Source organism: Pinus tabuliformis, chromosome X, assembly GCF_031772625.1.
Source record: "Pinus tabuliformis cultivar Carrire ecotype Pingquan chromosome X, CPIR1, whole genome shotgun sequence".
Classification (NCBI taxonomy): domain Eukaryota; kingdom Viridiplantae; phylum Streptophyta; class Pinopsida; order Pinales; family Pinaceae; genus Pinus; species Pinus tabuliformis.
In genome coordinates, this window is record NC_142308.1 from 1427567749 (window position 1) to 1427581596 (window position 13848).

The window sequence follows — 13848 nt, forward strand, 5'->3', positions numbered from 1 at the left end:
ATGTCTAGGAGCCCCTGTAGCCTAATCCTGCTCTCCTCTAGAAAGCTGCATAAATTTTCCTTCCAATGCTCTTGCTGCCCATTTTTTCTTCCCCGAAGAAACTCTGGAGATCCTAGTTGGATGAGCTACCTAGCGTTTGACTTGGAAATTGTGCAGATCGATCTAGTAGTTCCCCGACATCGTGCCTGGTCTTGATCCTAGAAACTATTCAATTCTTCCTCCCAACTGGGATTTTCCTCATATGTGTCATTGTTATCTTGGATTGTGAAAATCTACCTCCCAATGGCATTTGCATAGTTTTTCCCGACAGTGCTCCAAAGAATTGCATCCTAGCCTGAGTTTTGCTTTGTGCAGTTTCATTGTCTTGTCCCTCTCTTGGTCACCTACACCAAAACATAAAACATCACATCATGTTAAACTAGGAGATTTTGGGATTAGATATCATATCCTCATGAGTTATTGAAGGAACAAGTACATCAATGAAACATGGCGTGATGATGAATGGGATGGAGAAGAAGAACATGCTAGAAGACTTTGTCGTAGTTGAAGAAATGCTCGAAGCACATCGAGCAGTGAGCGAAAGGGACACATACACATGCACCATCAAGAAAAGACCAAGACCATTGAAGACCCCGTCCAGTTTTCCATGCGGAGGTGATGACATGCTACACCAAGAGCATACCATCACTCAGTAGCACAATAGATCGACATGGACACCATAGTTAGTGAGTACATGTCAGTGGTCTCATGTCGAGTTGTGTCACGAGTTGTCTCGGCCACATCACTACTATGGGCTACACTTGTTGTAATCAATGTAATGTAAAGTGGAAATCTAAGAGACCCACATATGAAGTTGAAGAGTCATGTAAAGTAAAACATTCATAGGAAGTCAAATAGTCACAAGGGAAGTCGAAGAGTCACAAGGGTTAGTTATCCCCCCTGGCTATATATACGCCCTCATTGTATGAGCAAAGGAATTTTCACCTTGGCTCCCCCTGCATAACCTTGAGAGTTTGTAGTCTGTTCTTTGAGGAACGAGCAGTGGCTCCATTGTCCCACTACTAGGATCAGTGATGTATAGCGTACATATGTGTCTTGGATATTTTTCTTAATTCAGAAGCATGTCTCAAGCCATCACATTTTCACACATGTTTTGTATCCATTTCTAAGACTATTATTTAAACATTTATAATGCATGTTTTCTTATCCTATACTAAGATAGTTGAACTACTTTAGTTATTTTATTGTTCATATTGTTGAAGATGTGTTGTATTGTTTATCACTATTTTCTCATTCATGTTGACTACTCTAACAAACATTAGATAGGCCATATTTTTGTTTTCTCAGTTTTAACGAACCTAACCCCCGTGTGGACTACTCCACTATACGGTGCATGTATTTTCCATTGAACTTTGGTTTTCACGCCTACAACATCTACTGTGGGCTATTCCGCTAGATGCTGGACAGACCCTTATTGTTGCTCGAGCATTTTTCTTCCTGTTTTGGGACTGTTTCCTCTCATCAAGAGGCTCACTTTACTCTCCCCTTTATAGTAAGAGAACCTAGACACGAGTTACATTACGCACTCAAAACGAACATGTACGTTGTTGCTTAAAGATAACAACGTAACACTTTCATGTTATGGAATCTAGAGCCAAGGTAGATCTTTAAGATAATTATAACAAGGCCATCGTACTGGATGGGACTCCTACACCAAATGGTGTGAGGTCTATTTGGGACTTCATACTAAGGAGATCCCCTTTGTGGGTGGGTCCAATATTTTCAACAAAATGGAACTAGAAGGAGGGCTAGATGACAAACTCAATGCATTGTGTCTGGTTTTATTCTCTAATATAAAATCTCTCATACATCAATCGTGATCGTGAAGAGTTTCTCCAATTTTTCTCTTGATCAAATTTCACTCCCCAATAAGCTTCTCAATCGCTTGCCCCAGTTAAATTTTGATGGTGAGAACATAATTTCCACATCCAAGCACATTGTTGGGTCCCTATAATACTAGTGATTACCCCATTACTATTGTAGTTATACCCCTTATTTATATTGTTGTGCCCCTATTACCCCCATATTGTTATTTCTGTGCCCCATAGAATCCCTCTATTGTTATTTTTGTGGCTTTATATTATTATTATTAGGTCGGCTGGATTATATTGTGACTCCTTAGACTCCTATATATAGAAAATAGGTTTTGTCATTTGTATCATCTAAGAATTGTTCATTTATGTAATGTAAAGGAGGTTTCCCCCTCAAAGAGGCTGAATTCTAAGGCGTTGATCTATCTTTTCTATCTTTTCTTGAGTTGGTTTCATAACATTTGGTATTATAGCTTTGGATTCTAGGGTTTCGCTGCTCCAAACAAGTCATCATGGAATTTTCGCTATAACTTGTTTTCTGTGACGTTTCAGAAGTCGAAAAAAATCCCATTTGAGAAGAACTCGCGCTGAACCTTGGGTCCGAATTTCAAAGCTTTTCACGCGATATGTGCAGAGATATGATCTCAGGAAGTTGGTCTTTTTGCAGACTCCTGAATTACATTCAAAACAGGTGACCTAGGGAAAATCGTCGTAACGTTCTCTCTGGGGATCGGATTGAAATTTCGTAAGAAGGTACAGAAAGAGGACAAACTTTAGTTTCTTCTGTGTGTGTTTCAAATTCAAAGGTTGAAATAGTGACTCGTGGTACGTCGTACAAGTTTGCTCTACTGAACCAGTCTAAATGCAAGTCACTCTGGGAAATTTCACATAACTCTTCCTTAGAGAATCCAATTTGGCTCAGACTTGTGGCATTGGAAAGAGGACGCAGAAGGCTACTACAGGTAGCAATTTCAGAATTGGATGATCTGAAATTACAGAGATACATCAGATTCAATATCAGGCTTCTATAAAGTGAAAAAAGGTGTGTAGTTTTTTTTTTTTTAATTTTTGTGTAAGCTTGGTTTAACGGAATTCAAAGGGCATAGTAAAGAATTATTATCGGTAACTGATGCACCAAGGAAAGAAAATGCAAACACCTAGTAAGGAACCTAAAAGCTCTAGCATGACTCATGAAGAAGAGGAAGAAATGCTACATGATATATCAAAATTACAAGAACAAGTGCAACAAATGTCACGCTCACAAAAGCTAACAGAAGCTAAAATAAGTGGTGTTGAATCTAAGATAAAGGGCATGGAAGCTAAGTTGGATGATTCGAAGACAGATTTGAAGAGAGACATGGCAGATTTGAAGGTAGATTTGAAGACAGACATGGAAGAATTGAAGAAGTTGCTTCAAGAAAGGGTCACTAATGGTGAAAATGTAGTAAAGGAAACTCATGATGAGAACAAAAGAAATGTTAATCATGATTCCATAGACACTAATGTTGGATCGAAGAATCACCATATTCCAAAAATCGGTATGAGGAAGTTTGATGGCAAGGATCCCGCCACATGGATATTACAGATGGAGCAATTCTTCGATCTCAATAATGTGCAAAATGCACAAAAGGTGCATAAGGCAACTGTATATTTGGAACCAAATCAGTTTGTATGGTATCAATGGCTTTGCTCTCGTAAACAATTTATCACTTGGGCAATTTTTACGGAATAATTGATAGGACATTATGAAGATACAAAAAGAAACATTTTTTTTAGCCAATTGATAAGTCTCAAACAAAAGGGTTTAGTAATGGAGCACATTGAGGAGTTCCAAAAATTGAACATAAGGGTAAAAAATATTCCAGAGGAGCATAGGATTGATGTGTTCATAGGGTCTTTAAAGGATAATATCCAACATGATGTTCACCTTTGGGAACTTGATTCATTAGAGAAGGCATTCAGGTTAGCAAGAAAAATGGAAAGCAAAATTATGGCAACCAGGAAGCATACCACTCACAACTATAAAGACGGAAGTGTTGTTGCCCCTAGTCGTCCACAACCTATAAGGTTGACACCACAACAATTGGAAGAAAAAAGAGCAAAAGGGCTTTGTTATAGTTGTGATAGCAAATACACTAAAGGTCATAAGTGTGCTGAGAAGAAATTATTCTACATAGAATGTGAAGAGGAAGAAGAAAAGGAGCAAGAAAGGTCAAAAAAAGAAGATATACTCTAGGAACAAAGCCTAGATGAAGAAAAAATAAATCCGACCATATCTTGTAATGCATTGGCGGGAATTACCACTCCTCAAACCATCAAGATAGAAGGACAAATCAAGAAGAAAAAGGTAATAGTGTTGATTGATTCAGGAAGCACCCACAATTTTATTCATTGTAGGGTAGCAAAAGAATTGAATTGCTTCCTATATCCAGCACCAGAGTGTCAAGTGATGATTGCAAATGGAGGAATAATAAATTGCTCTGGAAAGTGCCATAATATCAAGCTATCCATGGGAGAATATGTATTGACTAGCCCAATGCTTTCCATTCCAATGGGAGGTGTTGATGTTGTACTAGGAGTCCAATGGCTACAATCCTTGGGTACAATAGCTTTTAATTTTCAAGAAATTTTCATCAAATTTTCTATGGAAGGAAAGGAAGTTGAATTAAGGGGTATTGCAGGGAAACTAGGAAAGATAATCAGCTCTAATGGCATGAAAAAGCTTCTAAAAAAGGAGCAAAGAGGTGTAATTGCACAATTATGTTCGCTAGATATTTCCACTTTGGAATCATCTATTTCTCCAGATCTCCAAAAAGTCCTGGACAATCATTCGAAGGTATTTGAGACTCCAAAAGGTCTCCCACCTATGCGTGATCATGATCATGCTATTCATCTGATTCCAGGAAGTGTTCCTCCAAACATCAGGCCGTACAGATATCCCTATGTCCAAAAAAGTGAAATTGAACGTATGGTTGCAGAAGTGCTAGAGGCTGGTATAATTCAACCGAGTCAAAGTTCTTTCTCAGCTCCAGTAGTATTGGTGCACAAGAAGGATGGATCATGGTGCATGTGTCCAGATTATAGGGAGCTCAACAAGCTCACTATTAAAGATAAGTTCCCCATTCCTGTTATTCATGAATTACTGGATGAATTGCATGGATCAATTTACTTCACCAAGTTGGATCTTCGTTCGGGATATCATCAAATCATAATGAAGATTGAAGACATTCCGAAAATGACATTTAGAACTCATGAGGGTCATTATGAATTTCTGGTCATGCCTTTTGGCCTTACCAATGTACCTTCAACATTTCAAGGTTTGATGAATTCAATTTTCAAACCATTCCTTAGAATATTTGTGTTAGTATTTTTTGATGATATACTAATCTACAACAAGTCTTGGAAGGATCATGTTGAACATGTTGCCAGGGCGCTACAACTATTGGAGGAGAAACAATTATATGCAAAAAGATCCAAATGTTTCTTTGGAGTCCCGGAGGTGGAATATTTGGGTCATATTGTATCTCATGAAGGAGTTAAGGTAGACCCTAGAAAATTAAAGCCATTAAGGAATGGAAAACTCCCACATCCATAAAGCATCTGCAAGGATTTCTTGGGTTGATAGGGTATTATCGCAAGTTTGTTAAGAATTATGGGAGAATAGCAGCACCTCTAACAACATTATTGAAGAAAGATTCATTTTCATGGACTCCAGAAGCAACAAAGGCCTTTGAACATCTTAAAGAGGCAATGTGCCAAGCACCGGTCTTAGCTACACCGGACTTCACAAAAACCTTTATTGTGGAATGTGATGCTTCAAGAAATGGAATTGGTGTTGTTCTAATGCGAGATGAAAGACCCATTGCTTTTGAAAGTCATACAATCAAGGGAAAGTTTTTAAGCAAAGCTGCTTATGAGAAGGAAATGTTGGCAATACTCCATGCACTTAAGAAATGGCGACCCTACCTAATGGGAAGACACTTCAAGGTAAAAATGGATCATGATAGCCTTAAATACTTTTTAGAACAAAGATTATCCTCTGAAGAGAAACAAAAGTGGGTCACAAAGATGTTGGGTTATGACTTTGAAATCATCTACAAAAAAGGGAAGCAAAATGTGGTGGTAGATGCACTCTCAAGAAAGGATGAGGATGTGGAAGCATTGTTGTGTGCCATTTCTATTATCCAACAAGATTGGATAAATGAAGCAATGGAGGAATTGAAAAATGACGAAGAAGTGTGGGCACTTATTCGAAAGCTACAACACGATTCCAGTACTTCTGATACATTTAGCTGGAAAAATCCCATGCTTCTATATGTCATGATTAAAAACCAAGCACATCATGTGATCTTTTGTTCTATCATAAATACTTTGACTCGGATCTAGAATTTTCTCTGATAAAACAAGAAGTTCATATCGAAACTTCCTCTTCACCTCACTAACCCATGTGTCCTACCATTCACAATGCACCCACATGCGTCGGAGATACTCCATGTTCTCTTACTTCTTCATTCTATGAGTTATCTCCTCAATTGACAAAAGGAAGTGAGGTTGTCCATGATGAAGTTCAAAATAGTTTAATCACGGGGTGTAATTCCCATTCCACGTGATCTCTTCTCTTGCATGAAGATAACTCTTTAAGTTGTCTCACTAAAGTGGAAAAATCTAGGGCAACCTGTGATAGATATGGATGCCATCATGAGAGAAATTTTGAAATTAGTAATAACAACCATCTTCAAGCAATGCATGATTTGGTTCAAACATAAAAATATGATTCTGTAGTTCTTGAAAGTTCTTGGATGTGCCAGGGAGTCGAGGTACTTCAATGTCTGTTGATGGTTAGGTCAGGACTTTTTGACTCTGGTAAGCCTTCAAAACCCAATCAGATCTAGTTTCTCATGCACAATTCGTCGATCTACATTTTTGCACTCAATGTGAATTCATGTGTAAAAACAATTTGGTATTCCAGATGTGATATCTCAAAATTTTCAAAATTTCACTTATGGCTAAATTCACAAATCTGTCATAGCACCATCTTCATTCACATCTCTTACATCAAAGTCAGGGTGGGAATGTTCGTCCCTCATGAAATCATGGAATTATGAAGTTGATCATCTAATATACTATCTTTACTTGCGATCATACTTATCAAATTTTTCATCTCATGATCATCTCCTTAGTCTCCTTTCCAATCTTGTACTTCAAATCTGATCACTTATCACACCAACAGTTCCCCTGTCTGATGATGAGCACATAAGATATCACGTTACTTAATTTCTTTCATTTCATGTGCCCCAACTGGTTTCACACATTCACAATGCTAACATGCCTTTTAAATTCCTTTAGTGACAATAACGCCTGGGCGATTTTTCACCAGTTGGAGGAGGGTGGTCTGGCATGTCTAGCTCACGTTGAGCTTGGTTCCATTAATCAGAGTGTCAGAAATATTGTTTAAATGAATTTGTCTTTGTTCATTTCAAACTGGGAATCTGGTATTTTAACAAACTCATCTAATCCTTTCCCAATCTCGGGTTACTGTCATGCAACTTATAATTTTCCGAATTGTACATTCAATGACATTTACTTCATGCTCTCGGATCTGCACTGTTTAGCATCTTTATCCTCATATTTCTATCAAGAGGGTGAGGCACTTCAACCTGCACTGATGGTTATGGAAGGTCCTCACTATATTGGCATGATTAATGAGAATGATCGTATTTATTTTTCTCTACAAGATTCCCATCATCATCCAGTCTCTCCAATCAGAAATCAATCTTTTGACAGGTCACAAGACCTTCCAAATAGCCATTATCAATTTCATGATCCAATCGCTCCATCACTGGAACGGTCTTACTTGGCAAGCCACATTGCAAGCAACAAGATTTAATCCTTCCTTGCACTCACTAAGAAACTCGTTGCAGATGAACACACACTTCTAGGAGGCTTCTGAGGTTTGTTGAATAATAATGTCCATCAAAAAGGTAAGCATGTATATTGGGTGGTCATCACACATTTTTCTTCCCACAGCTAAACCTTCCTTTCCATATGTAAGATTTTCAAGATTTTTGTATTTTTTGTTGCACGCTGTGTTATCTATTTTAATTGCTCCTATCTTTGTGGTTCTGGGTCAGGAACTACTATGGTGGCTTCACTGGAAATTTCATGTCACGTAATATTGATTATTTAGATGTTAGGATAGGAGTAGGATTAGCTGCATCTTATTTTTCCTTCCTTGCACTCGTCTTTCACTCATAGTTCATCATGGTTTTCTTATTTTCATTATGTTTCCTTTAGTCATTTTTCTTTCTTATCTTCTGGTTTTCTTTACTAGTTGTGTTCTCCTTTCCTTGTCTTGTTTTTTCCTTTCATGTTGAGTTTTTCTTTTGTTTTCCTTACACACATAAGTTTTGTCCCTATAATGTGTTCTAGATTTTGAATAAGTATGTGACTGAAGTACATGAGCCTTGTGACATGATAGTGCTTTGCCAGTCCTGTGTCCATCTTCTTTGTGCTTGGTTGTAACTTTCGGCCAATGAAGTCTTGATGAAAAATATGATCCGTGTGTAAGGGAAGCTCTGGTCAAACCATGAACCTATGTGCAAATTCGGAAACCCCATGCCTGTACTCAATCTCATGCTCTCTTTGTCCAAGATTATCCACCTTGTAGAAATGGAGAAGGGGAAAAATATAAATAAGAAAACCCAAATCAGAGGTCTTACATGCTTCTCTGAAGGAAAAACCTCTTATGCTCTTAATGAGTCAGGATCCCTCTTCCGCCCAAAAAATAAATAAGTTCCTACGCATAATCCTCTTTCAAAAACTACAAAGGTGAAAGAAGAGAAAGGCTTCCTACGCAGAGAGGTGAACTAGGAAACTCAACTAGGGTACTGACCAATCTTGCTGGTAGTGGAGCAATGCCTATGTTCCTACGTGACTCCATCACGGTATTGTTCAGGCCTGCTAGAATTGGAGCAACACCAGAGATGAAAACTTATACTCTACAAATATTAGGATCATGAACCAAACTACCTTCTGAATTTTGAAACACTGCGATCTAGGTGAAAATTTTGTTGTGTTTGACTGAGTTGGTACAAGGTGAACCATGTTTGTCCATGGGGAAGTGGGGAGGCCAAATTAACTTGCACAACAAATCAATACTCCCTGAAAGGCCAAGGCCCTATGCTAAAAATGAATTGAAACAGAGAAGATGGTCTTCAACCAGTGTGTTTCCAAGTGTTGTAGTGGCTGCAACACCCTCCAAAAGTTTGGCCTGCATCCAGATTTTGGAGCCTTGGTCTTTCCCCTTAATGATATAAAACACTCAGGTTCATCACATGAGCTCTTTTCAAGTCTTCACACCTTCTTTCTTGATTGACCACTGGTCATGTTTCAGGATGTTGACTATTATGTCTTTCTTGAAAGTTTGTTTTGGTGATTTTGAAGGTTTTTCTTTAGGTTCATGAGTTGTTTTCACTCTATCTACATCGGTCGCACTCACACACAAAGTTGCATACACTGTCGCACAATTTGCGCCATGGTTCTTTGAAGAAATATCTCAAATGTCGCACTTATCGCTATTAACCCTTGAGTCAATCTCACTTAGCACATGTTTCTCTTCTTGGTTTGAGGTCTCTTGTCATTGAGTCATGCTAAGTGGGTGATCACAATGGCATGCATGCACAAGTCCACTTGCTTTCAGACTTAGCCATTTTTCTTGACATTTTTTCGACCGGACAACCCTCCTTCAACCAGACCTCGATATCAATGACCATGCAGTACTGCCAAGAACTACGTAAAGCTTGAGTCTCTCCTCCCGATAGCCTCCACTACGCAATTTCGAAAAGGAGCCAACTGAGTGCCTCCTAGAATTGCGGAGAAGTTGTCCCAAAACCTGATTCAGCGTGCACTTCTCGTTTAATCACCCTTCAAGCATCCCGCTGGTCAATAGGAAAAAATGACTTGAGTTGTTACCTAGGGTTGCACTGATCCCAAAAACTACATAGAAGTTGTCTAGCCTCACTGATCTAGATTTAAACAAGAATGCAAAAAATTACAAATATAACCATACATATAGAGATGCAGCAGAAATAATACTTCATTTCATTACTGTAAAATAATGAAATATACTTACAAATAGAAATGGAAATAAACTAGCTAGGGTGATGGTAGCTTATCTTTGAGAATATATGTCACAGCTACATTCCTTTTAACTGTGTTAAAATGAGGCTCGAAGGCCTATTTATTGTTGAGAAACAATGGAAAACCCTAAACATCTAAAACCCTAACCCTAGGAGATGAAGCACCAAATTATGGGCCCCATTTTGGGTAAATTGGTACACCAAATTCCCAGGGTTGTAACTTTGGCATATGATCTTCGTTTGACATGCAAAATACATCATTACAAAGATATATTCGCCGAACACAACTTTGTGAAGAAATGCGTCAATCCATGGGCCCATGTTGTTCCTAGATTTCCCAAGAAACATCGTTTAGGGCCTCAAAATGGCTCTGGAAGTTCAAGACCCAAAAATTTGATAAAAATAGTAAACTGTGCTACAATTAAGGAAACTGAAAAAATTGAAGAAACAATGGTGGGGGTCCAAGTGGAATTGGTGGGTGGCCACCAATATCCACCTGGATCATTCCTGCCCACGTAGGAAGTAATGGTCCCCATTGTGTTGAGTTCTTTCATGAGATGAGGAAACTTCTACTGAGCTTGGTCCCTGCTGAGCCACTTGCCTTGGTGAAGGAGTTCGCCTGCTTTGACAACTCGATACAGTTGGATCTTCTGTGGGTGAGTGTGCTTGATCTATGTGTCCATGATCTGCTCAATTACATCTTGTTCCATGCAATCTAGATTTAACTCTGTGGGTGTGAGTTGTTCTGCAATGTCAGATGTGTCTAATAATGGTGGAAAGTATGACCGAAGGTAGTCCACATTGAACATGGGGTGTAGACCAAGGAATGGGGAAATTGCAAACACAAATGCATTGTCTCCCACAACCTTGGTAATAGTGTAAGGACCATATCAGAGTGGTCTGATTTTCCGATAGGTTGCAGTAAGATGTTCCTTTTGCAAATGCAACCAGACTTTGTTGCCCACCTGAAACTTGTGTGGCACCCGATGTTGATCATGTCACTGCTTGTACTTGGAATTTCATTTCTCCAGAATGTTGTGGACTTGCTAGCAAATATGTTGGATGTGCTCAATGAAGTTGTTCGCCTTATCTATTTCAAACTGGACATGAGCCGAATCTACCTGAGTAGTTGCAAATGACGTGACCACATCAATGGGACATAATGGTTGGAATCCTAAGCACACGTGAAAAGGGTGGTGGCCAGTCAAGTTGTGCAGAGACTGATTATAGATGTGCTAAACATAGGGGAGGCTCTCATCCCATGTGTGTGGATTCTTTGAGTTGTACATGCGCAGAATGTGTAGGATCATCCTGTTGACAACCTTTATCTCGCCATCAGTTTGGGGATGGAAGGCTGTGGCATTAGTGAGTTTAGTGTCTAGCATCGACCAGAGACTAGACCAAAATGTACTGAGAAACCTACTATCCCGATCTAAGATGATAGACTGTGGGATCCCAAAGTGTACCCACACTTATTCAAAGAAGAGTTTAGTAGTGGCTTCTGTTGTGATATTCTTCTCGCAAGCTGCCATAATAGACATCTTCGAGAACCTATCGACGATCACAAAAACACAGTCATTTCCATGCTTAGTAGAAGGAAGGCCTGACATGTAATCCATGGGAATGGATTCCCAAGGTCGGCTAGGGGTTGGCAGTGGGGTATAGAGGCCTTGCTTCTTGATGGTCAGTTTGACAATGGCGCAGGTAGTGCAGGATCTGATGTACTTCCTGACATCCTGTTGAGGATTTAGCTAATATAAATGCTTCTGCAATACTATCACCATTTTCTCAACCCCGAAACGCCCAATAACCCGATTGTAGTGTGCTTCCCAAATCATCTTAGCATGCTCGCTTGAAGGAACATAAAGGTGACCTAGGTGGCATAACAGGGCATCCTGGAGGTGAAAATATGGAACATGCCGACTCTCAAAGAGTGTCTGGTATGTGTGGCCAAATTTTTCATCGCTTTTGCAAAGAAGTGGTCAATCATAATTCTTATGCCCATAAGAGTTGAGCACAGTGGTTAGCGCCATGATTGGTGTTCGACTGAGCCAATTTGCAACACTATTGTTGTTTTCCTTCTTATACTTGATATTCAAGTGGAACAGTTGTAGTTGTGTTGACCAATTCTAATCGTGATCATTCTGCAATTTCCCTTGGGTGTGTATGAACTGCAGGGGGTGGTGGTCTAGGTGGATAACTGTTTCCTTCCCCAAAATGTAATTCTTCCATTGTCAACATACCTACACAATGGAATACATCTCTTTGTCATAAGTGGGATACTTGTGGACTGCGTCTAAAAGTGTCCCATTATGATACGCCACTTGATGCCCACGTTGAGTAAGGACTGCCCCAATAGCATAGTCAAAGGCATTTTTCTCGACCTAAATGGTTGTTGCAAGACTGGTAATGCGAACACTAGTGCCGCGCATAGGTGAAGTTTCAACTCTATGAATGCCTTCTATTGAGATTCAGAGCAAAATAATTTTGCTTTCACTCCTCCCTTGGTGACTTGACTTAAAGGAAAAGTGATATGAGAAAATCCCAACATGAACCTGCAGTAGAAGTTGGCAAGACATAGAAAGCTTCGAAGCTCTTTCAGAGTGATTAGAGATGGCCAATCCTGAATGACCTGGATCTTGGCTAGATCCACATGCACCCCAATTCATCAATAATGTATCCTGGATATTGAACCTGGGTCATGCCAAAAGTGCATTTCTCCAAATCAGCACATAACTTGTGTTGCCATAGTGTTTGGAGAACTTGTGGGATGTGGTGGAGGTGCTCCTCCCAACTCTCGATGAAGATCAAGATGTCATCCAAGTATACCACTACAACTAAGTTGGTGAATGGCCACAATATGTCATCCATTAGCCTCATGTAGGTTGCAGGAGAATTTGTCAACCTGAAAGGAATAACCAAACATTCAAAAAGGACCTCCTTGGCTTTGAAGACAGTCTTCCACACATTAGAGGGTTCGATTGGTACCTGGTGATATCCTGACTTCAAATCAATCTTGTTGAAATATTTCCCCCCCTTCAATTGGTCTAGGAGGTCATTAATCTGTGGGATCGGGTACCTATTCCGGATAGTGATCTTGTTCAGCACCCGATAGTCAATACAGTGTCTCCAAGTCCCATCCATCTTCTCTAACAACACGATCAGGCTCCCACAGGGTGATGAACTTGAATGTATGTGACCTTTCTACAACAGCTCTTGAATTTGCCTCTTGATTTCATTGTTCTCTAGAATGGGGTGTTGATAGATTAGTCCATTTGGAAGCGACGCACCTGGGGTTAGATCGATGGAATGCTTGACTTGATAGTGCAGAGGAAGCATTGCGAGGGAGTTGAAGATTTCCTCATACTCGTCAATGACCTTGTCCATCTGTAGTTGTTATGTAGAGGGGCCCTATCTGGAGGTTGTGGCCACCGTATTCTTCTTTCCTTTAGGGCATATCATTAGGAAAAGAAATTTCCAGTTTTGGAAATGAGCTTACTACATTGTTTTGCAGTAACCAAAGAGATGGCGGCAGGTGGTGCTACCTCTGGTATCCTGTTCAATGAACTGTAGAGGGGAGCCCTTTACCCACATCTAGGAGTGGAAGAGGTTCTCCTCCTCCTCTGGATCTTTAGGTTCCTCCTTTTGGATCTTTGTGGTTGCAACGGTGGCGTTGGGCTCTGAATCGATAATCTATTTCCCTTTGTCATTTCCCTTGTTGGGTTCTTACTCAAAGTTGAAACATGCATCTGATTCTTAAGCCTTTATCTCAGACACCAGTGATTTCTTGGCCCGACACTCACTTGTGTTGTGAGTGGAGCTCTTATGGAACTCACACC